Source organism: Schistocerca nitens, chromosome 6 (assembly GCF_023898315.1).
Source record: "Schistocerca nitens isolate TAMUIC-IGC-003100 chromosome 6, iqSchNite1.1, whole genome shotgun sequence".
NCBI lineage: Eukaryota > Metazoa > Arthropoda > Insecta > Orthoptera > Acrididae > Schistocerca > Schistocerca nitens.
The window spans coordinates 97,113,816-97,136,504 of NC_064619.1; positions in this window are offsets into that span (position 1 = coordinate 97,113,816).

Genomic DNA, 22,689 nt, shown 5'->3' on the forward strand with positions numbered 1-22,689 from the left:
TAGAAGCATCGTGTCAAATGTTTGTCTTGGTGTGCACAACGCATTGTTAGATGCATTCACTGGACACACTTAGAGTAATCAGTTTTTTAAACAATTATTTATTAATGACTGTATTCTTTTGATGTAGTAAGGATAATGTTTTTTTAATTTTTATTTTTTTACTGATGGCTCGACTATTTTTAGTTATTATTCTTGAAAGCCTCACCTGCAGATTGAAAATTTTCTAAAAATGTTTCGGTGCACGTCAGAACCAAATTAAAAGCTACATACTGTGTGTTATGGATTTGTAAGTGAAGTTGGATATAGCATTATGGAGACCATTAAAAGAAAATCATTAGTAAAAATAATAATGCCTCTCGATCGTTTCCGTTTCACACCGCTTGATAGTTAATTTATTGGGCAGCTTCAGCTGCGAGTCATTGCATTTAGGGGAACGGAAATCTCATTGATCTCCTCTGGAAAGCCTTTTGTAAATACACCGGACACCGCTATCTATAGATTACTGCAATATTCGCTGGCAAACAAGTAACGCGAATGCGGAGGTGGCACTGAATGCGGGTGCAAACTTTCGGTGTCCCCTAATGAAGCCGAGTTCGGAAGCGAATAATCTCTGTGGTGGACCTGCAAAACTGGGCGGCCGGAAAAAAAGGGAAAAAAGTGTGCCCACCCGAAATATGATGCCATACCCGAAATTTATGAGCCTGCCTGTTAATATCGTCCCAGTGTTTGTCTGTTGTGATAGCCGGCAGCAGACCGCGAAATTTTCGAATTGCGCCGGGCTGGAATTCATTCAGCTGTTGGCAGCTAATGGAACGGCTTAACCAGCGGCCGCAGACGTAAGCCAGCCAGACCGCTAATGCGTCGGATGAGCCCGTGCCTGGCCGCGCGGCCCGATATTAAAAGAGTGCAGCGTATGTGTTGCTGCATTCGCCGCCGCCAATGCCAGATGTGTGGGTCGCTACCGTACCATTGTTGCTGCGTGGCTCTGTAACTGGCGGATGTTCTGATAAGTGCGCAGAACGTCTGCGCCGCTTATAGATGTCGTGTGACTTCTGTTGTTCTAATATCTTTAACTGTTAGCCTCTGTAGACTTAGAGGAAGCTTTTGACAATTTTGACTGGAATTCTCTGCTTTAAATTGCGAAGGTAGCATGGGTATGATACGGAGAGTGAAAATCTATTTGCAACTTTCACAGAAACGAGGATATAACATGAACATCAACAAAAGCAAAGAAGGATAATGGAGTGTAGTGGAATTAAATCAGGTGATGCTAAGGGAATCAGATAAAGAAACTAGTCACTTAAAGTAGTAGATGAGTTTTGCTATTTGGGTAACAAAATAAGTGATGATGGCCGAGGCAGAGAGAATATAAAATGTAGACCGGCTAGGCAAGAAAAACATTTCTGAAGAAGAGCAATTTTTCACATTGAATATAGATTTAAGAGTTAGGAAGTGTCTCCTCTTGCGAAGCGCAGTCACGTATGAATGTGGAACATGAACGATAAACTGGTAAGGTAAAAAGATAACAGTAGTTTTCGAAATATGGTGTTACAGAAGCATGCGGAGATCTACATCTACATCTACATCCATACTCCGCAAGCCACCTGACGGTGTGTGGCGGACGGTACCTTGAATACCTCTATCGGTTCCCCCTTCTATTCCAGTCTCGTATTGTTCGTGGAAGGAAAGATTGTCGGTATGCTTCTGTGTGGGCTCTAATCTCTCTGATTTTATCCTCATGGTCTCTTCGCGAGATATACGTAGGAGGAAGCTATAAACTGCTTTACTCCTCGGTGAAGGTATGTTCCCGAAACTTCAACAAAAGCCATTACGGAGCCACTGAGTGTGTCTCTTGCAGAGTCTTCCAGTGGAGTTGATCTACCATCTCCGTAACGCCTTTGCGATTACTAAATGATACTCTAACTAAGCGCGCTGCTCTCCGTTGGATCTTCTCTCTCTCTTCTATCAATCCTATCTGGTACGGATCCCACACCGGTGAGCAGCATTCAAGCAGTGGGCGAACAAGTGTACTGTAACGTACTTCCTTTGTGTTCGGACTGCATTTCCTTAGGATTCTTCAAATGAATCTCAGTCTGGTATCTGATTTACCGACGATTAATTTTATATTGTCATTCCATTTTAAATCACTCTTAATGCCTACTCCCAGGTAATTTATGGAATTAACTGCTTCCGGTAGCTGACGTGCTATATTGTAGCTAAATGATAAAGGATCATCCTTTCTTTGTATTCGCTGCACATTACACTTGTCTACATTGATATTCAATTACCATTCCCTGCATCATGCGTCATTTCGTTGCAGATCCTACTGCATATCAGTACAATTTTCCATTGTTACTACCTGTCGATATACTACAGCATCATCCCCAAAAAGCCTCGTCAACTTCCGATGATATCAACAAGGTCATTTATATGTATTGTGAGTAGCCACGGTCCTACGACACTCCCCTGCGGCACACATGAAATCACTCTTACTTCGGAAGACTTCTCTCCATTGAGAATGACATGCTGCGTTCTGTTATCTAGGAATTCTTCAATTCGTTAACACGATTGGTTTGATGATAATCAATATGCTCTTACTTTGTTCATTAAACGACTGTGGGGAACTGTATCAAACGCCTTGCGGAAGTCAAGAAACACAGCATCTACCTGGCAACACCTGTCTATGGCCACCTGAGTCTCGTGGACGAATAGCGAGAGTTCGGTTTCACACGATCGTCTTTTTCGAAACCCATGCCGATTTCTACAGAGTAGATTTCTATTCTCCATAAAAGTCATTATACTTGAATATAATACGTGTTCCAAAATTCTACAGCTGTACGACATTAGAGGTATAGGTCTATAGTTCTGCACATCTGTTCGACGGCCCTTCTTGAAAACGGGGGTGACCTGTGCCTTTTTCCAATCTTTTGGAGCACTACGCTCTTCTAGAGACCTACGGTACACGGCTGCATGAAGCATTGGATCGATAAAGTATCTAATGAGGATGTTCTGAACAGAATTATGGAGAAAAGGAACTTGTGGCACAACTTTATAGCAGACATTGTGAGACACAAGGGGAACAACAATTTAGTATTGGAAGGAAGTACGGCGAGATCAAGAGATGAGTACAATAAGCAGATTCAGAAGGATGTAGGTTGCAGTAGTTATTCGGAGGTGAAGAGGCTTGCAGAGGATGTGGTAGCATGAAGAACCTTTATCAAACCAGACTTCGGACTGAAGACTACAACAACTACAACAGTTTTTAATGGTACACAACTAGCGACTGCTACAAACTTTCGAATTCCCTGGAAGCTAAATACGTCCTATTATCATGTAGTACTGTATCAGTACGTGCTCTCGTACTATAAAAGGAGGTTATCACAGATACAACCAATTTTCGGATACGTCGGGACATCTCGTCTCCAGTTTAACCTGTTTGTTAAACCCGCTCAAAAGAATCGGTCTCGGAAATAACATATTTCCGGTTTTTTGTGCTATTATTTCCTGTGATAAACACAGACTTAGAACTAAGAATGAAAACTTCTAATGAGCGGTAAAGATTAGGAGAACACGGTCTATGAAATTGCAAAGTGAAGTAGACTGGCGCAATGACAACAAGGGCGAAACGTCACAAGCTGATGACTTAATATCATCATTTTCGGATAGTGACTGCTTTTCACCCTGAAATAACTATAAAATTAAGGGTCAATTGTTGCTTCAAGTTTATAGGACGCCAAAAAAATTATAGATTTAACAATCGAATCTACTTTCTGTTCCAAGTGACGTTCTGCGTGTTTTTTCCTTATTAAGTTTGTCGTGACCCAGCCCTTCTTCACTCTTTTAACGCAAATGGAGCACTGTACTTCACTGCTACCATACTTCCATATTAGGTATGGAACCAAACTGCAATACAACCGAATTCCGAGGATGACAGCGAAAAACTACCGTACGGAAAACGCCGTACAAGTCTTGCAGACTGGTACGTTACGATCTGTGCAATACTATACCAATCATTTTGTCATGTGTTTATTGCCGGTTGCTAATTGCAGACTTTGTTTTTCAATTACCACTATTTCATTTTCGCCGTTTCTATAAAAATGTAATATCTTAAAGCAATAGGAATTTACGGGTAAACAATACATTTTTTAAAAAAAGTATAACTTACAAAAGAGAAATTTTAGCAATGCTGGTATGGTAGATTTCTATGCTGTATTTTCATACGGTTATTAGTAAAACATGAAGGAAAATAGTTATAGCCTAGAGCAAATAAATAGTGAAAAATATTGGTTATTTCAAACCGAAATACCGGTATCGGTTTTAACTGGTCAGTTTTTCCCCTCCCCATCTCGTACGAAATGCATACCAAAGATGATCCTGCGCCCCTGGAGGAACTGCAGAAGTTACTCCCACTTCCCATTCACCCCACACACCCTCCTGCAGAAAAGTAATCCTTCTCGCATTTTTTTCTACTGAGATTTAGCACATTTTATAAATTTCACTTAAATGAACCATATTGATGAAAAATATTGCCAAGTCAATTTAATTGTGTCATTGTAGTAAATAAATTATAACCGTTATACCGGAGCCAAGGTAGCCCCTGATTGCTGGCAACCTATATTACACCACAGAGGACGAGGTTGTCTATGCCCAAGGCGTACCAAAAGCACCATGATCTACACCGGCAATTTACATACAAGACATTCCATGCAATACTTCCTGCAGGGGGAGCTCAAGCCATGGCCTGCAGGAAGTATTACTACTCCAAAACCTAACTGGCTGCAGACGGCTATATAGGGGCTAGAACCAGCCACAAAGTTCAGTTCACGTCAGTTGACTGCCTCGTGTACTGCGACCGTTGAAAATTACGTCTTCGTCTTGGAATGGGACTGTTACTAGTGTGTGAGTGTGTTACCACTAACCTTTGTGGAAAATTAGAAATGAACTTCTGTTTGTCTCAATTACGAAACGTTTTTCGTTATTGTTACCTTTCGTTTCCATGTTCATTCAATAACATTCTGAACTTACATCAATAAAAGTTGTGTCTGTGAAAAATTACGAATTGTGAGTCACAACACAAGTGGTGACGAGTTGGTGCCTGCGTGTGTCTTCCTCATGGCGAAAGTTGTCGTTCAGCAGCTGGTCCAAAGTGTGCACGACATACTGCAAGGTTTTCAATAATTTTGCAAGAACTCTCAGGATACACAGGAATGCTTATTGACGGATCTCTTGCAAAACCACCCGGCTCCGCCAACCTCCCGTTTCCACTTTCAACAAGGATGCTGAAGACTGGTCAATACACGAGAAGCAGCTCCAGCAACATTTTCAAATTCTGAAGGTTGTCCAGGAGACTGCTCATAGTTCCTACTTTTTGTCCTGGAACCAGTCCAAAGTGTATGTTCTCTTGACGAAACTCCAACCTCGACCTCCGGATTGTTTGACTTTCTCCCAGATTTGTGAGGTTCTCGCAGCTTACAACCAACTTCAGTTCCACGTGTTGGCTGCCTATGTCGAATTTTACTAGTGTCGCAAGAAGGCTGGCCAATCCTACCGCCAGTGGGCAGAGGAACTGCAAGGTCTCAGCCGGAAATGTCACTTCAGCACACGAGTCTTCAAAGAATCCTATGCGGACGAGATGGTCCGAGACCACCTCATCCAGGTCACCGCTGATGCGACTTACTGGCTCGACGCCCTCAGACTCAACGATCCTACTCTGGACCAGATTATTGATCTGGCATACAAGTACGAAGTCTCTACGGCGGCCAACAAGCGTTTGGAATCCTGGGCGGAAGTGGCGGCCCTCCGCGACCACGACGCCTCTGAGCCCGTCGCATCACTGGCGGAGGTCGAAGATGTTACCGCCGTCCCTTCCGATGACGGGCGCCGGCCATTGTGTTCTGCACAGCGTCGACAGAGCAGCCGCTCTTTCCAGGAATTTGCGCCCTCAGACGGTTCCGCGCGTCCGGAGCAAACCATTAGTGCACAGAGGCCCCCGCGCCCTCGCCAGTGTCGCCAGTCCCTCCGGCTGCCATCCTGCCCCGGATGCTTTAAGAACCATGCACGGGAAGACTGCCATGACAGGTGGGCATATTGTGTAGTGTGTACCCTTAACAGACATGTCAGCTCGGTCTGCCGATCTCAGCAGCCCCCTCCTCATACAGCCAATGACCATTGGTGGCCTATACCCATGAATGTCAACCAGGTGCGGTCTTCAGGATCTCCCAAGCTGATGATCGATGTTCAGGTCAACGGTCGGCCGCTGCAGATGCGGGTGGATACTGGTGCAGCGGTCTGATTGATCAACTATTCCTCTTATGCGAAGATTGGGGTGCCCCCCCCCCCCCTGATGCCCACACCTTGGCACCTCCTCACTTATAATAAGCAAGCGATCGCCCTCTTACATCAGTTCACGGCTTCCGCCATGTATAGATCAGTTCGCCGGGAAGTTACCTTGCTTGTGGTGAACAAAACGGCCATGGTGGATCCCTTCGGGTTGGATGTCTTCCGTGCGTTTGGCTTCGCCATCGACGACAATGTTCATCTGGTGTCTTCTCAGGTTCCATTCCCGTCAGTCGATACCCTGTACTCCAAATTCCAGGACCTCTTCCCGCGAGGCGTCGGCTGTGCTCAAGACATTCATGCGTTGCTCCATCTGAAACCGTCTGCCCGGCAGTTTCCCACGCACTCCAGCAGCCAGTTCACCAAGAAAAGGACCGTCTCACCATGGAGGGAGTCGATACTCCGGTCCGTTACACTTCGTGGGCGACGCCCTTGGTGGTCCTCAATAGACCAGATTGGCGTCTTCTTGTTTGTGGTGACTTCAACACTACGCTTAACCCTCAGGTACTGCTTGATGACTTCCCTCTACCATGTCCTGAGGACCTGTTCTCCAAGCTTTCAGGGGGACAATTTGTTTCGATAATCTATCTTGTCCAGACCTACCTCCAAATACGTTTAAATGAGCCTTCTACTCACTTGGCCGTCATCAACACATCGTTTGGTCTGTTCCGGTTGAACCGCCTCTTCTGTGGCATCGCTAGTGCACCAGCCATCTTTCAACATTACTTAAAACAGTTCTTTCAGGATGTGCCAGGTTGTATAAACTACCTCGACGACATTGTCGTCAACGACCGTACCGCAGATGAACATCTCAGTTATCTGCGACAATTGTTGCTGCGCCTGCGGTCTGCGGGCCTAAAATGCAACCTTTCTAAGTGCTCCTTTTTTCAACCTGTTATCTCCTACCTTGTCACATCATGTCCCACGATGGCATATCGCCGACCTCGTCCAACATCGCCGCTATAACGACCCTGTCTCGTCCGCACGACGTCCACCAATTGCAATCTTTCCTGGGTAAAATTGCTTACTATCGAAAGTTCATTCCCTCCGCCGCCCACATTGCAGCGCCCTTCCATCAGCTATGCCAAAGATGTGCCATTTCATGGTTCCCCGGCTTGTAAATAGGCTTTCCAAACCTTAAAGCGGAGGTTGCTCTCTGCGGAGTATTTCATGCCGTATAGCTCCTCTCTTCCTCTCCTCTTGGCTACGGGCGCCTCAGACTATGATGTTGGGGCTGTCCTTTCTCACTGTCTACCCGATGGATCAGAAGGCCCGGTGGCGTACATATCTAAATCCCTTACATAGGCCCAATGCAAATATTCTCAAATTGAGAAGGAGGCCCTAGCCATCGTGTTTGCCTGTGCCAAATTTGTCCCTTACCTTTACGGTAGGTCTTTTCGCTTAATCACTGACCATAATCCACTCGTGGCTGAGCCATGATAAAAATTGCTGTTTTGAAGAGCGCGCCGCAGCGCGTAGTGTGAAGCAGTCGCCCTCCCATTTTGGCGGTAGCACCGCTGGCAATCGCAGCTTTGGTGTCTCCCTCTGGTGGGAAAGAGGAAAGGTTGCTTGTTCACGTGCATTTAAGGGGTGCTATGAGCTCGCCAGCCGGTCAGTCTCGAGTCATTCTGGGTCAGTCTCTCGTCCCCAGCTTGCTAGTCTGTCTCTCGTCCGCATTTGTTAGGCAGTTAGTGTCTGTCTGTCGTTCGGAGTGCTAGTATGTCTGTCGTTCGGATCAACCTTTAAAGCCGGCAAAATGAGAGTCTTTCCACTCCGCCAGTAAGAGAACTCAGCGAGTGGTCGCCCGGTCGGTTTCTGCATCTGAGTCTGCGCGTTAGGCCGCCAGTCTGCTCGAGTTTGCTCAGGCAATTGTCATTGGCGGTTGGATCGATCGGTTGGTCGATCGCGCACTGAGACACAAGATGACTTGTCCGTCTTGAGCGTCGGCACATGTGAGGTCGCCACGTGAGTCCAGTGGGCCGCGCCGTACAGTGAGGGGTAGTGGCTTCGCGGTCGACACGAGAGCAACAGGAGTCAACCCACGACATCGGACTGGCCGGTGCGAGCTACGACGCCGTGAGACGGGAGATCGGCGTGCCTTCCTGCGTCTGGTTAAGTGGCTGGCAGCGGACGGTTCGGGAGACCGATTTGGGGGTGCTGCGTCAGGTCTTCTCGAGAAATCGCAGTTTATTAGAAGTTAAGTAATTGGTGATATGTTCTGTGATTTACTCTTGTTAAATTCTACTTGTTTTCTTGGTCCATCTCTCGTCCCCAGCTTGCTCGTCTGTCTCTCGTCCGCAATTGTTAAGCAGTTAGTGTCGGTCTGTCGTTCGGAGCTGCCTCTGTCATGTTTGTCGTATTTGGTGTTGACGAATTTATTGCTTGTAGTCGGCCTAATTCCTGTAATATGTTTTGATCTTGCCTATACCATCTTGAGAGGCGGTATCTGTGTACTGTAGAGCATTTTGACTTGTTTGGCCAACCTTGTATAATTTTATATAAGATTGCATTTCATGGGCTTTTATTTAAATGGTCATTTTAGTATATAAAGTTGCCACCCTTTCACCATAAGACTTTTCTTGGAAGTTAAAATCAAGTTGCACCTTCTATGGAAAAGTTAATATTTTAATTTTAGTGTATTGTACCATCCTCCATCCTACAGGGTGCATAGTTTGTATGCTTGTGTGAATTGTTAAAACTTTTAGTTTAAAGTAATCTGGTGTGTTGCAGATTTGCACCAGTGTAGTCTCAGAGGTTGTTGTGAGCGGTCGTAACTACGGCCGTGTCAAAAGGGAGCGGAAAGGTTCTCAGCCCGAAAGCTCATACAGTCAAAAATTTTTTTCTTTCTGCCTCTCAATAAATTGTAACTTGATATTTAGAGGGTGCTTTCTGATTATAATTTTAAACGTGTTTCTTTTTTAAAAAAAAGTGAATAAATTACCATTTGTTAAAAAGGAATTTGCTTACGATTTCATCACTTACTCCCCGGCAACTACTTCCATTCTTACATAGTGTGATTAAATGTGTTAATGTTCTTGATGAATCGCCAGTAAATAAAATAAATTTTTAGGAATATTCTTTGAAAATAAGTGACGGTTCAGTGGCCTTATTTTCTCCATCGGCCCAGTTATCCACGAAGACTTCCCACTGCCTGCAGCGATGGGCCCTATTCCGGTCCGTTCCATCTCCCAGCATGCCAATGCTGATGCCTTGCTCGGATCCCCTCGAGCCAGGATTCGTCATTCGATTCGTCGGACCTCCAAATTTTTCAGGTTGATGGAAACAGGATGTTTTAGCTGCATTCCCAGTCACAGCTGAGAGGGTGGCCCCAGTGACAACCACCGATCCGCTCCTCCAACTGGTGCGCCTCTATGTTCTCCTCAGCTGGACGACACTTTCTCTGCCTCGCACCTAGGCTGACCTCCGATTCTTCTTCTCCATCCTCCTTCAACTGGTGGCCGTCAACGAGGTGCTCCTCTGCGCGGAAAATGACGCCACTCCACGAGTCACTGTACAAACTTCCCTGCAGTCCTGGACTCTCCACGCCTTACATCAAGGTCACTGGGGTATTGCCCGGACGAAAACCCTCACACGTTGTCATGTCTTCTGGGTAGGCATGAGTACGGACGTGGAGCACATGGTTCGGGGTTGTCAGCAGTGTATCCAGGACCTTCCCTCACCGCGCCAGTCCTCCCAATCCTGGCCGACCGCTTCCGTCCCATGGGAAGGCATCCATGTGGAATTTGCGAGACCCTTCCTAGGCGCTTACTGGTTACTCATCGTGGATGCGTACTCCCACTTCCCTTTCATTATCCAATTCTCCTCTATCACCACAGAGAATACTATCATGGCCCTGTCAAAAATATTTTCCATTGAAGGCCTTCCTGTCACCTTCGTATCAGACAACGGCCCGTAATTTCGCAGTCAAGAGTTCGTCAAATTCTGTCACGATAATGGTATCCACCACGTCTTTACCCCTCCTTTCCCTCCGCAATCCAATGGAGAGGCAGAGCGCCTTGTTTGCACTTTTAAAACTGAGATGAAGAAGTACACAGACAACCATTCCCATTATTTCTCAGTACCTACAGGGCCACACTGGTGGGAGACCAGAGTCCAGCCGAACTGCTCCATGGTCACCAGCCTCGGACCCTACTCCATCTCCTCCTTCCGCAGGTAGGACCTCGCGCCCTGTCAGGCGCTTCCTAATATTCATCTGGCTCCAAGGTGCAGGCTCGCGGTCTTGGGCCCCGGCCCAGTTGGCTTGCAGGGGTCGTTATCCGGCCCCATAGTCGCACAACTGTTCGACGTATGTCTGGACGAAATGGTGGTTTCGCGTCACTGCAGTCATCTGCGTCCTCATTTCCTCGAGCAGCCGCAGTCCCAAACGCCGGCTCCTCTCTCTCTCTCTCTCCTATCGCTGGTCCCTTCCTTGGGGCATGTGTTGATGCTCAGTTGGTGGATGATCTTCCCGGAGTTAGCCACCAGACGCCGGCTGCTAGTCCTGCGCCGCCTCATACTCTAGACCTGGGACAGCTACGGGACCTTCCCCTGAGCCAACTTCCCGCCCCCTCTTCGGCGCCGCCCTGGATGGATGACACAGACATCACCATGCTGCTTGCCCAGTCCAACGTCGCCTCGCAACCGCCACCGCCAGCAGCTGGGTTCCACCAACTCCTTCAGGAGGACTTAGCTACAGATCAGCCTACTGTAGCAGGCTATATTGATACTCTCACCCCTGTGGGCCCCCTGCCGCACCAGCTTTTCCAAGGGGGGAGGAGTGTTATACCAGAGTCAAGGTAGACTCTGAGGGCTGGGTACCCATATTACATCACAGAGCATTAGGTTGTAAAGTACCATGGTAAACACCAGCTATTCACATACAAGATAATGGAAACAGACATTCGGAGCACTACTTCCTGCAGGGGGACCTCGAGCCACGGCCTGCAGGCTGTATCACCACGCCAAAACTTGACTGGCTGGAGACAGCTATGTAGGGGCTAGAATCAGCCCCGAAGTTCAGTTCACGCCAGATGACGACCTCGTGTACTGCGACCATTGAAGTTACGTCTTCGTCTCGGAATTGGACTGTTACTAGTGTGTGAGCGTGTTACCACGAACCTTTGTGGAAAATTACAAGTGAACGTTTGCTTGCCTCAGTTAGGAGACTTTTTGTTATTGTTTCCTTTCGTTTATATGTTCATTCATCAACCTTTTGAACTTACATCAATAGAAGTTGTTTTTGAGAAACATTGCGAATTGTCAGTCACAACAATAATTTGTAAAAACTTTCTAACAATAATGGTACCTACGATGCACTGATTTTAGCACAATATTTAGGCTGGTGCACAAACGTGAGTCGTTTCGGTTTTGCCTTTGGTATTCCAGTTGCCATGCGTTTATTTATCGATTCTCATTTCTTATTTGTAGTTTACTTTTCATATGTGAATTTACGTATTCTCATTTTGTCATCTGGAGATAGTGAATAGTAATGTGAATGCTAGAAAATGCAGTGCTAAGTGGGGAAGTCGGAAAACTTCCTACATATTATTCGGAGTTCAATAGTGGGGCCGCCCGCTGTGGCCGAGCTGTTCTAGGCGCTTCATCCCGGAACCGCGCTGCTGCTACGGTCTCAGGTTCGAATTCTGCCTCGGGCATGGATGTGTGTGATGTCCTTAGGTTAGTTAGGTTTAAGTAGTTCTACGTCTAGGGGACTGATGACGTCAGACGTTAAGTCCCATAGTGCTTAGAGCCATTTGAACCATTAAATGGTGGGGTGAAAGCAACGGAGACAGCCATAAACTTTAGAAGCGTATATGGGGATAATGGCACTGAACAGACACGGTATGAAAGTGGTTTCATCGTTTGAAAGGGGGGGGGGGGGGATCGTATTGTTAGTGACTCTCCATGTTCAGGAAGAATTTCGGGGGTTGATGAATGTCTTTTAACAGCATTAATCCACGTCAGTGTACTCCAGAACTGTCAAAAGTGATGAACTGTGATCATTTCACAATCATGCGACACTTGCATGAACAAGGGAAGGTTAAAAAATGCTGAACACTGCATTGTTTAAGCCAAAATCACAAAAACCTGCGAGTAGCTATATCTGTAGCTCTGCTTGCGTGTTGTCAACTGGCTCGTAAACAAAAATAACGTTATGTGTCTGGTGGAACAGCGACAGTGTGGTGTAGTGTGAATTGCGTCCCCAAGGCATAACCATTTCTGCTGACATTTATTCTCAACAACTTGACGTCTTCCAGACGCAATCCAATAAGAACGACCGGGAAGGTTGCGTGAAGTGATGCTACTCCACAGTCATGCCCGTCCGCATTCCGCTAGACTGACAAAAAACACAATACAGAAGTTTGGTTTGCAAGGCGTTCCGCACCCACCTTATTCATTTGACCTTGCGATCTCAGATACTTACCTTTTCCGCTTTCTATCGAACAGCCATCAAGTAACTTCCTTTACGGATGAAAATGCGCTCCTAATATGCCTTGGCGAATTCTTCACCACAAAATCACGTGATTACTACAGCCGTTTAATCGTAATGTTGCCCCAGCGATTGTGGACTTTTGTAAATAGTGAAGGAGAATATCTTAGCCGGCCGCGGTGGTCTCGCGGTTCTAGGCGCTCAGTCCGGAAACGCGGGACTGCTACGGTCGCAGGTTCGAATCCTGCCTCGGGCATGGATGTGTGTGATGTCCTTAGGTTAGTTAGGTTTAAGTAGTTCTAAGTTCTAGGGGACTGATGACCACAGATGGTAAGTCCCATAGTGCTCAGAGCCATTTGAACCATTTTTAGAATATCTTATTGATGACCAAAGACTCTGTTAAGTTTATCTCTGCTTTTATTGAAGTTACCGAATAACTACGAACGTATGCACCAACTCAGTACTTTAAGCAAGAGATTTTATTTTCCTTTCGTAAACCATACCCCATAAGCTATTACTTACCAATAAAGAAAAAAAAAACTGTTCTTGTCTCAAAAACATTGTTTGAGGAGGTCAGTGATCGAAAGAGAAATCTTGAAATTAATTATAGAACAGTGTAAATCGCAAACTCATTTTTAGTACAAGGTGAAATGTTTCGTCATCACATGATCATCTTTAGGTCTTCTAAGTATTACTGATGGACAATGGCTGTATATAGAGCAGGAAACGCTCAGAGACGACAGTCAGCTAAGCATTTGACTATCGTCTTTCAATGGTTACTGCTCTGTTTAAGACCATTGTAAATCAATATGGTTTTGAAGGTCTGATGTTTATCATGTGAAGATCGAAAACTCATCTTATAATAAACATGCCTTTGCGATCTAGACTTTAACAATTATTTTCAAATAAAATAATTTACTATATCTTAGAAGTTTAATTTGCATTTTCATCCTTTCAGCGAAGCATACACATTCATTAATAATAGAAATACAGGGTGACTATAATTAAAGTTAAAGTTTCAAAACGCAGTAGAAATAATACCACTGGTCAGAATGACGTCAAATTGCAAAGGAATATTATCGAAGAAGGGGGAAAACGTATGGCAGAAGAAAAGAAAAAGTGTGGAAATTTATCAATAGATGGCGCTATATGTTTCAGAATACGCAAATGAAAACACCTGTCATGAGCGTAACCCATTGAAGTTGGGTACGCAGGGTACACGGCTTTGCCTCCTTTCGCCATGATAATCTCAATGCAGCATCGCTGTAAAACTGTAGTACAAGAGTAATGACTGTGCAAACGTCGCTCTGCAGAAGTTCCGGAGACTGAAGGTTTCGAAAAAAGGCGTCGGTCCTATGACTGTTGTGGATGTGGAGAATATAATTCGTAAATTCCAACATACGGGATCTTTTGGTGTGCAAACTGTTAGAGGAAGGAAACGAATTGATTCGACGACAGTGGAAGCAGTGGCCACAGTTATACCGGAAGATAGAGTAGTGGTGTGCAAACGTGTAGTGCAGAGAGAATTGACCGAACATTGGACATACCCATGAATACGGTGCGTAAAATACTGCGAAACATCCTCCTTTGCTATCCATTCAAACGTACCCATGTGCAGGAGTTGCTTCCTGTTGGCCTGTCAGCAAGTGAGATCCTTGCTTTAGAATTTCTTGCTCGCATGGAAATGGACCATGATCGGCCATGGTAGATAATGTGGACAGGTGAAGCGCACTTCCATCTGACAGGATATGTCAATACGTATAATTGTCGAATATGTGCTACGGAAAATCCACTTCATCCTTAAAAGGTCACTGTGTGGTGGGGGTTTACGCCATCATTTATCACAGAGCCATATTTCTTCGAAGAGACATGTGTTTCCGGTCCTGTTACCTGTACGGTCACTGGTAAGCGCTATGAATGTCTTTTACGCAACCACGTCATTCTAGCTCTAGAACAGCGTGGATGTGTGGATGGGATCATTTTATGCAAGATGGCGCACTTCCGCACATTTCAAATCCAGCTAAGCAGCTGCTGAATCGCCATTTCGGAAATGATAGAATTAGCAGCCACTATTTCCCTATAGCTTGGCCGTCCCGAACACCTGGACTTAATCCGTATCACTTCTGACTGTGGCGCTGTCTGAAAGACGTTTTCGGTGTCCGGACTGCAAACTTAGCTGCACTGAAGGCACACATTGCGCAACACATCCTGAACGTGACCCCAGAAACACATCGATCAGTCGTGGAACATACTTGTTATCGATTTCAACTTCTCGCAGAAAACGGAGGACAGCATACTGAACATGTTTTGCGCCAGTCACACAGTAATTACTATTCCGATTTTATCTTCGTTGATGCTTTTTATGTAGTATTTGGCCTCAGGACAATTAAAGACCGATGTGAGTAAAGCTTTATAAGTGTGTTTTGGCCTCAGGACAAATAAAAATCAATTTTTTCTATCCGATGTGATATGACCTTGCCGTGATGGATGGGCTTGCGTAACTAACAGTATCATGCCTGGACACCGTTGCACACTGATTGGTACAGTTTGTTTACTGTCAACTGGACATCTTAGGTATTGTTGTATGGTTCATTTGTCGTTTGTAGTCGACCACTATTAAATTATGATGCTTACAGCGCCATCTATTGCTATATTTTGTAACTATTTATTTTTCTTCTACCATACGTTTTCCCCCTTCTTCGATAATATTCCGTTGCAATTGACGTCATAACGTTTTTTGTACAGCGGTTTGAATGTGTAACTTCAATTATAATCACACTGTACATCACCTGTACAGACTAGAGAGCTAAATTTGACTCGAGCTTAAGCAGAATTTTGCAAACGTAAAATGTTAATCCGTGTACATAAATTGTTGCCGTCAGCGCTTCTTCTTCTTTGCCTTTGTTAACTTTTTCCACTAGAGCAGGGATATTCAACCTTTCTTACTTTTTTTTACTCATCAGTTTTCTGACTGATTTGATGCGGCCCTCCACGAATTCCTCTTCTGTGCCAACCTCTTCATCTCAGAGGAGCAGCTACTACCTACTTTCTCATCTATTTGCCAGATTCATTCAGATCTCTCATTTCCTCTGCAGTTTTACCTTCTACAACTGCCTCTAGTACCATGGAAGTCATTCCATGTTATCTTAACATCTGTCATACCATTTTATTCCTTCTTCTTGTTAGTGATTTCCATATACTCCTTTCATCGCCAATTTCTCCGTAGTACATGATCATTCCTTACCTTATCAGTCCACAGAATTTTCAACATTCTTCTGTGACACCCCTTCTTAATTTCTTAGATTCTCGTCCTTTCAGGTTTTCCCATAGCTCCATTATTCACTATTACGTAACACTGTGCTCCAAACGTAGATTCTCAGAAATTTATTATTCAGATTAAGACGTGCGTTTCATGTTAGTACACTTCTCGTCGCCAGGAATAGCTATTGTGCTAATGCTAGTCTGCTTATAATGTAATCCTTCCTCCGTCCATCATGGGTTATTTTGCTGTTTAGGTAGCAGAACTTCTTCATCTACTTTGTTGTCTATCTAGCAGAAGTCATGATGTTAAGTTTCTCGCTGTTCTCATTTCTGCTACTTCTAATTACATTCATCTGTCTTCGATTTATACTCAGTTCATATTCTCTGACCATTAGATTTCATTCCATTCAGCAGATCATGTACTACTTCTTCATTCCACTGAGAAATCGAGTTTGATCAGTGAATCTTATGACTGATATTCTTTCACCTTGAATTTTAATTCCGCTATTAAATATTTCATTTTTTTCTGTAACTGCTTCTTCGACTAATATATTGAACAGTAGGGACGAAGCACAGCATCAGTGTCTTGCACACTGTTTAGCTCGAGCACTTCCTTCTTCGTCTCCCACTCTTATTATTCCCTCTTGGCTCATGAAACATATCGTGTAATGTCCGTCTTTAAACATAGCTTACCAATATTTTTCTGAGAATTCCTAAAATTACGCTCACTTTTACACTGTCGAACGTTTTTTCCAGGTCGACAAATCCTATGGATGTGTCCTGATATATCTTCAATCTTGTTTCCATTATCAACCACAATGTCAGAATCTCCTCTCTGGTGCCTTTATCTTCCCTAAAGACAAAATGATTGTCTTATAACACATCCTCAATAATCTTTTTCATTCTTCTGTATATATATAATTGTGAAGAAATTTTGGTACATGAGCTGTTTAGCTGATAGTGCTATATTCTTTCACTTATCGGCTCTTGGAATCTTCGGGGTTGTGTAGATGCTGTTTTCCCGAATTGGTACATGAGCTGTTTAGCTGATAGTGCTATATTCTTTCACTTATCGGCTCTTGGAATCTTCGGGGTTGTGTAGATGATGTTTTCCCGAATGTCAGATGGTATATCGCCAGACTCGTACATTCTACACACCAACGTGAATAGTCGTTTTGATGCTGCTTCCCATAAATGATTTTAGATATTCTGGTGGAATGTTGTCTATCCCTCTGCATTAACTTATCACAAGTCATCCAAAGTTCTTTTAAAATATTCTTATAATAATGGATCCCCTATCTCTTCTATATCGACTCATGTTCCTTCTACTATCACGTCATCAGGCAATTCTCCTCCTCGTAGAGACTTTCGTTGTACTCCTTCCACCTACCGGTTCTCCTCTTGCATTTAACAAAGGAATTTACAATCCACTCTTAATGTTACCACCCTTGCTTTTAATTTCGCCGAAGGCTCTTTTGACATTTTTGTGTGCTGAGTCCGTCCTTCCGACGATCATTTAATTTTCGACTTTTTTCATGGTTTTCCTGCAGCCATTTCGCCTTAGCTCTCCTGAAGTTCCTATTAGTTTCATTTCTAAGTGCCTTATATATTGTACTCCTGAATTTTTCTCACTATTTTTGTACTTCCTTCATCCATCGATCAGTCGAAGTATTTCTTCTATTACAGATTTTTCATTTTTTGTACCTACGTTTTTCTCTCCAATTTCTGTGATTGCTCTTTTTGGAGATGCCCATCCCCCGTGAACTAAACTGCCATCAGAACTATTCCTTATCGCAGTTTGTAATCTACCTCCTTCTTCTTTGTTGCCGCTACCGTCAACTATGGTATAGTCTTTTCTGAAGATTTGACAGGAGTAAGATTACAATAAGGCTTTAGTTTTTACGTATCTTTTCTTGCAGAGTCGGCTCCAGTTGTTACTGTCTAGCGGTCCGGAAGCCGAACCTAACATTGTTCACCCAAAATACAAAAATGCGCCCGATCACGTCAGAGGCATGCTTGCTAGTACTTCACTCTGCGGTAATAACAATGTTTAGATTTTTCGTTGACCAATGAGTTTCTGTTAAGTTCGGTTATTATTCTTAAATCAATCCAGAAGTAAAGATAATAAACACTACTGGATTGCGTAGTTAATAATGGAAATTTTAAGTGAGCCTAATATTTCGTAATTTCGTATGTTTATTTGTACAATCGGAGCTAGTGCTAATCGATTGTAACAATGAAAACAAAGTAATCCCTTTTCATAAATTTAGATTGAAATATAGCATATTGGGTATAAAATTAGATGAAATTTTTCAAAAACATCATCTGTTATTTTACTTACCTGTCCAAAATTTGAAAAATATTACTGGTATCGACTACTACTACTTAGGGAAAGTAATGCTAGAGGAGGATGGCCCTTTACAAATTTCTATTGCGGCAGAGACCTTTAAGCACATCTCCTCATTCTTTAGTACTTCCGTATCCCACTTCCTTTCGCCTTGATTTTCCTGACTACTCTCTTAAACTTCAGCCTACTCTTCATCACTACTAAATTGGGCTTGAGTCTGTGTCTACAACTGGCTACGCCTTACAATCCAATATCTGATTACGTGATGTAATGCCATTGAAATCTCGTTCACCTCCCTGCCTTTTCTACTTATAAGTCCTTCTGTCGAAGTTCTTGAAGGAAGTATTCGCTATAAGTTGCTGAAATTTATTCCAGTACTCAATTAGTCTTTTCCCTCTTTCGTTCTCAGTACCCAGCCCATAATCTCCCGTAACCCTTTTTTCTACTCCTTCCCCTACAAAAGCATTCATCTCCCTTTACGTACTGAATTACCCATTCAGTACCCTCATAGACTTTCTCTATCTCTTCGTCTTCAGCTTGCGACGTCGGCATGTATACCTGAAGTGACGTATCGGTGATGGTGTGCTGTCGATTCTGATGAGAACAACCCTATCACTGATTTGTTCACATTAAATCACTCTCTGCCCTATCTTCCTATTGGTAATGAATCCTACTCCCTTTATACTATTTTCTGAGAGGAAATCCTTGTCTTCTTTCCATTACATATCACTGACGTCAGTATATCTAGTTTCAACCATAGCATTTCCCTTTCCAGGTTTTCTAGTTTCACTACTTTTCAAACTTCTGACATTTCAAGTACCGACTCGTAGAACATAATGTTTTCTTTAGTTATTCAAATATTTTTTTATGGTCACCTCCCCATTGGCAGTCTCCTCCCGGAGATCCGAATGGGGGACTACTCCAGAATCTTTTACCAGTTGAGAGATGACACTTTTTGATTGCAGCCGACATGTCCTGTGGATATACAGTATGTGTATTTAATGAAGTGGTTTCCATTGGCTTCTGCATCCTCATGCCGTTAATAATTGCTGATCTTTCCGCCTCTAGTAGCAGCTTCCCACGCCAAGGGCAAAAGAGTACTCCGAGCCTCAGTGCGCTCCTGCCCCCTTTTGACAAGGCTGTTGGCAGAGTGACGGCGACTTCTCACCTTGAGCTCTTCGGCAGTCTTTTTATTCAAAATTTAAGCGGTGTGTGCTTTTTTACGTACCGCCAACTTTTGTATCTCTATCAGGAGGAAAAATTTTTATCAGCCCACCGGTTCCACAGTAATGATGGTTTATGAAGAAAAGAAGTAAATTTACTTTATAAAATTTATGAAACACAGTCATAGCAAGTTGAAGTATATAATAATAATTGCTGACCAAGTACTTTATGTTAAAACTTTATTTTTATTAAAACCTGTACCACCTACTGCTCACCATGAAGGTTGGAACGCCCAGTAGTGGGCAGCCGGGACCACGTTGCCTACCACTGTAGAAGAGGTTAGTCGTTTCCCGGTTACAGAATGAGCTGTTGGCCAATTGAACTGGAGTCCTACGATATAATTAAGACATGCAAAGATCTACGCTAACAGTAGACCAAATTTGTTAAGAGAATAAACACAGGTGCTAATACACAACAGTGATCGAACAGGATAGCTCATCAGTGGAAACCTACATGCAAATGGTGTCTACCGTGGGAGCGAAGCAAATGATAACGTTGTTGAGAACATCAGAACAAATAAACAAGTTTTTTTGATTTTATCCATACTGGATCAGAGGCCGTGGTTGTGAATGTCAAAGTTAAAAAACATATAGGCTCAACCACTTGTTTATAGTGTAAAACACTAAGATTGACGCGTTTCGGAAGTCAAGCTTCCATCATCAGAATAATAAGAAGTAAAAGAACCTGATAAATCTCGCTAAAGTGGAACGTGCACCAGGCACAATAAAATTGATAATAAAATAAAAACGTCGTGGCTACTTCCCTTGTTGCAGCCGTGTCTTCCAAGGTGCATCTCCACATAGTCGTCAAAATATAAAAGACTCTAAACTGGTGTCCCTAGTTGGCTGTTGAAGAGAATACCAATGGTGAGATCGGCTCATAGGTAGACAGCTTCCTGTATAGGGTTTTTCTGCACGCTGGGTTAAGGAATGGTGACCACGACCATCTCCGTCCGCGACCGTGACCCAATGAAACGCGGAATGTGTAAGGAAATATGCCGTATCGTTGAGTCCGAATAGAATCTGTCAACCTTTGTCCGAGAAAGTGATCAGTCCTAAGTACACTTCCACCGCGCTCCCTCGCGGACGAGGAGACTTCCATGACCTCTGTCTCTGGTATCTAGAGACCTCTGTCTCTAGGGACGTGAGAACCGCACGCGCGAAAAACAAAAATAGCGTATGTGCATGTGCACCAGCCTGACGGAGATGCCGCAGTAAGACATCTGATTCTGAGAAAGCCGTCCTCAATATGCAACAACCAGGCGCCAGACATTCGGCCAGCGAATTGCTCTTGGCGGTAAAACCATTTTGCGATGGGCCAGCATGTCGTCTCTAAATTGTTCCTCTTGTGTGTAGTCTCCATATCGCCAGATACAAAGGCGTGCAGCGGGAGGTCCCCGAGAGAGAGCCCTTGTTGGTGACTCGCTATTCACTGTATCCGTCCTTCCAGGACTGCCTGACTGCGACTCTCTCCAGCACACCGCTGTCCGCGAAGCCACCACACCGAGCGAGGTGGCGCAGTGGTTAGCACACCGGACTCGCATTCGGGAGGACGACGGTTCAATCGCGTCTCCGGCCATCCTGATTTAGGTTTTCCGTGATTTCCCTAAATCGCTTCAGGCAAATGCCGGGATGGTTCCTCTGAAAGGGCACGGCCGATTTCCTTCCCCATCCTTCCCTCACCCGAGCTTGCGCTCCGTCTCTAATGACCTCGTTGTCGACGGGACGTTAAACACTAATATCCTCCTCCTCCGAAGCCACCACAAGCACCGGCAGCATAAAATATAGAAAAGAAACAAGAGTCACCACCCAAGTAATTTAAGCGAAGGGTAGGAAGTTAGAGCTCTCATTATCCGATCCATATTATCGCGTGACCTTACATGATCAGTCACTAGTGAGGACATTTCGAGTGGATGTCAAATTGAACAAAAGTGGAAGGCGACAAGCCAGTGATGGCCTGGTGTTTTACACACTGCAGATTGATTCCTCACTCTCCTATTATGGGCTGTGTCACTTACATTTTCCATCTTTGTTGTTTTGGAATTTTACTGATGGGTGACCTGCAGGTAACTTCACTGCCATGATCTTGTCCCGTCTTTTGTCACAAGTGGCCACATCCCTGCACCATAAGTAACTAAACTATAGTTTCAATAATACTATAGAATATCTTTTCTTTGGTCTGTTGATTAATAGTAGTGTTCCAAATCAGTCCATCTAGTGATTTTGGCACTTGTTTACTGATCGCTGCTTTGGCCGCAATACCTTCGTTAGAGGTGCTGTCACTGTATAAAATAGAACCTAAATATTTAAATTTGTCACAAATATCCTGAAAGCCTCCTCCACCACTGCGTATCGTTCCAGTCCTCATTTGACAAGTATTGGAAGCCATCGGTAAAGAGATATCCTTTATTCTGCACCCACTCACTGACCGTTGAGACCAGATATATGCCATCTATAGCGGATCATCAATGGATAGAACATGTCAAGCTAAACAAACAGATGTGCGATTGTACATTCCATTGTATATTGTGACTTTTAAGCCTAGAAATCATATGTGAGCGCAACATGTACGGACATCATCAGGTTTTGATTGAAGACATTTGTTTACTAACATACCTTTGCATAATTTGCTTTACTCTGTGCACTAATATGACAGTTTGGCATGAAGTACCAACTCACAATGAACATGTTTTATACGAAAAGCTTTGGAGAACAGAGTATGACAGGAATGTCAACCGAAATGGGTTGTCGGAAATAAAGAAGTATTTATGCGATCTTCGTCAGAGAAAGTTTTTTACAATTAACGAATATTGATGGAGAGTGCAACTAGTCACAGATACTTTTGATACATTTTTGTTTCGTCGCCGTTACCAGTTTCTGACAATCGCGTGCGTCTTTGGATAACTACAGTTGATTTACTACAGTGTTATAATCGTTAGGAAACTGTAGTCCACGCCTTTGCTGCGTATGAAAGTCTGTGTATTAGCACCACTTTATATGTTGCGTGAATAACTTTAATAATATATGGTAATGTGCTACAGTGGGTAACATGTAAAGTAAATTAATTATATGCATTACATTACACTGTTAAA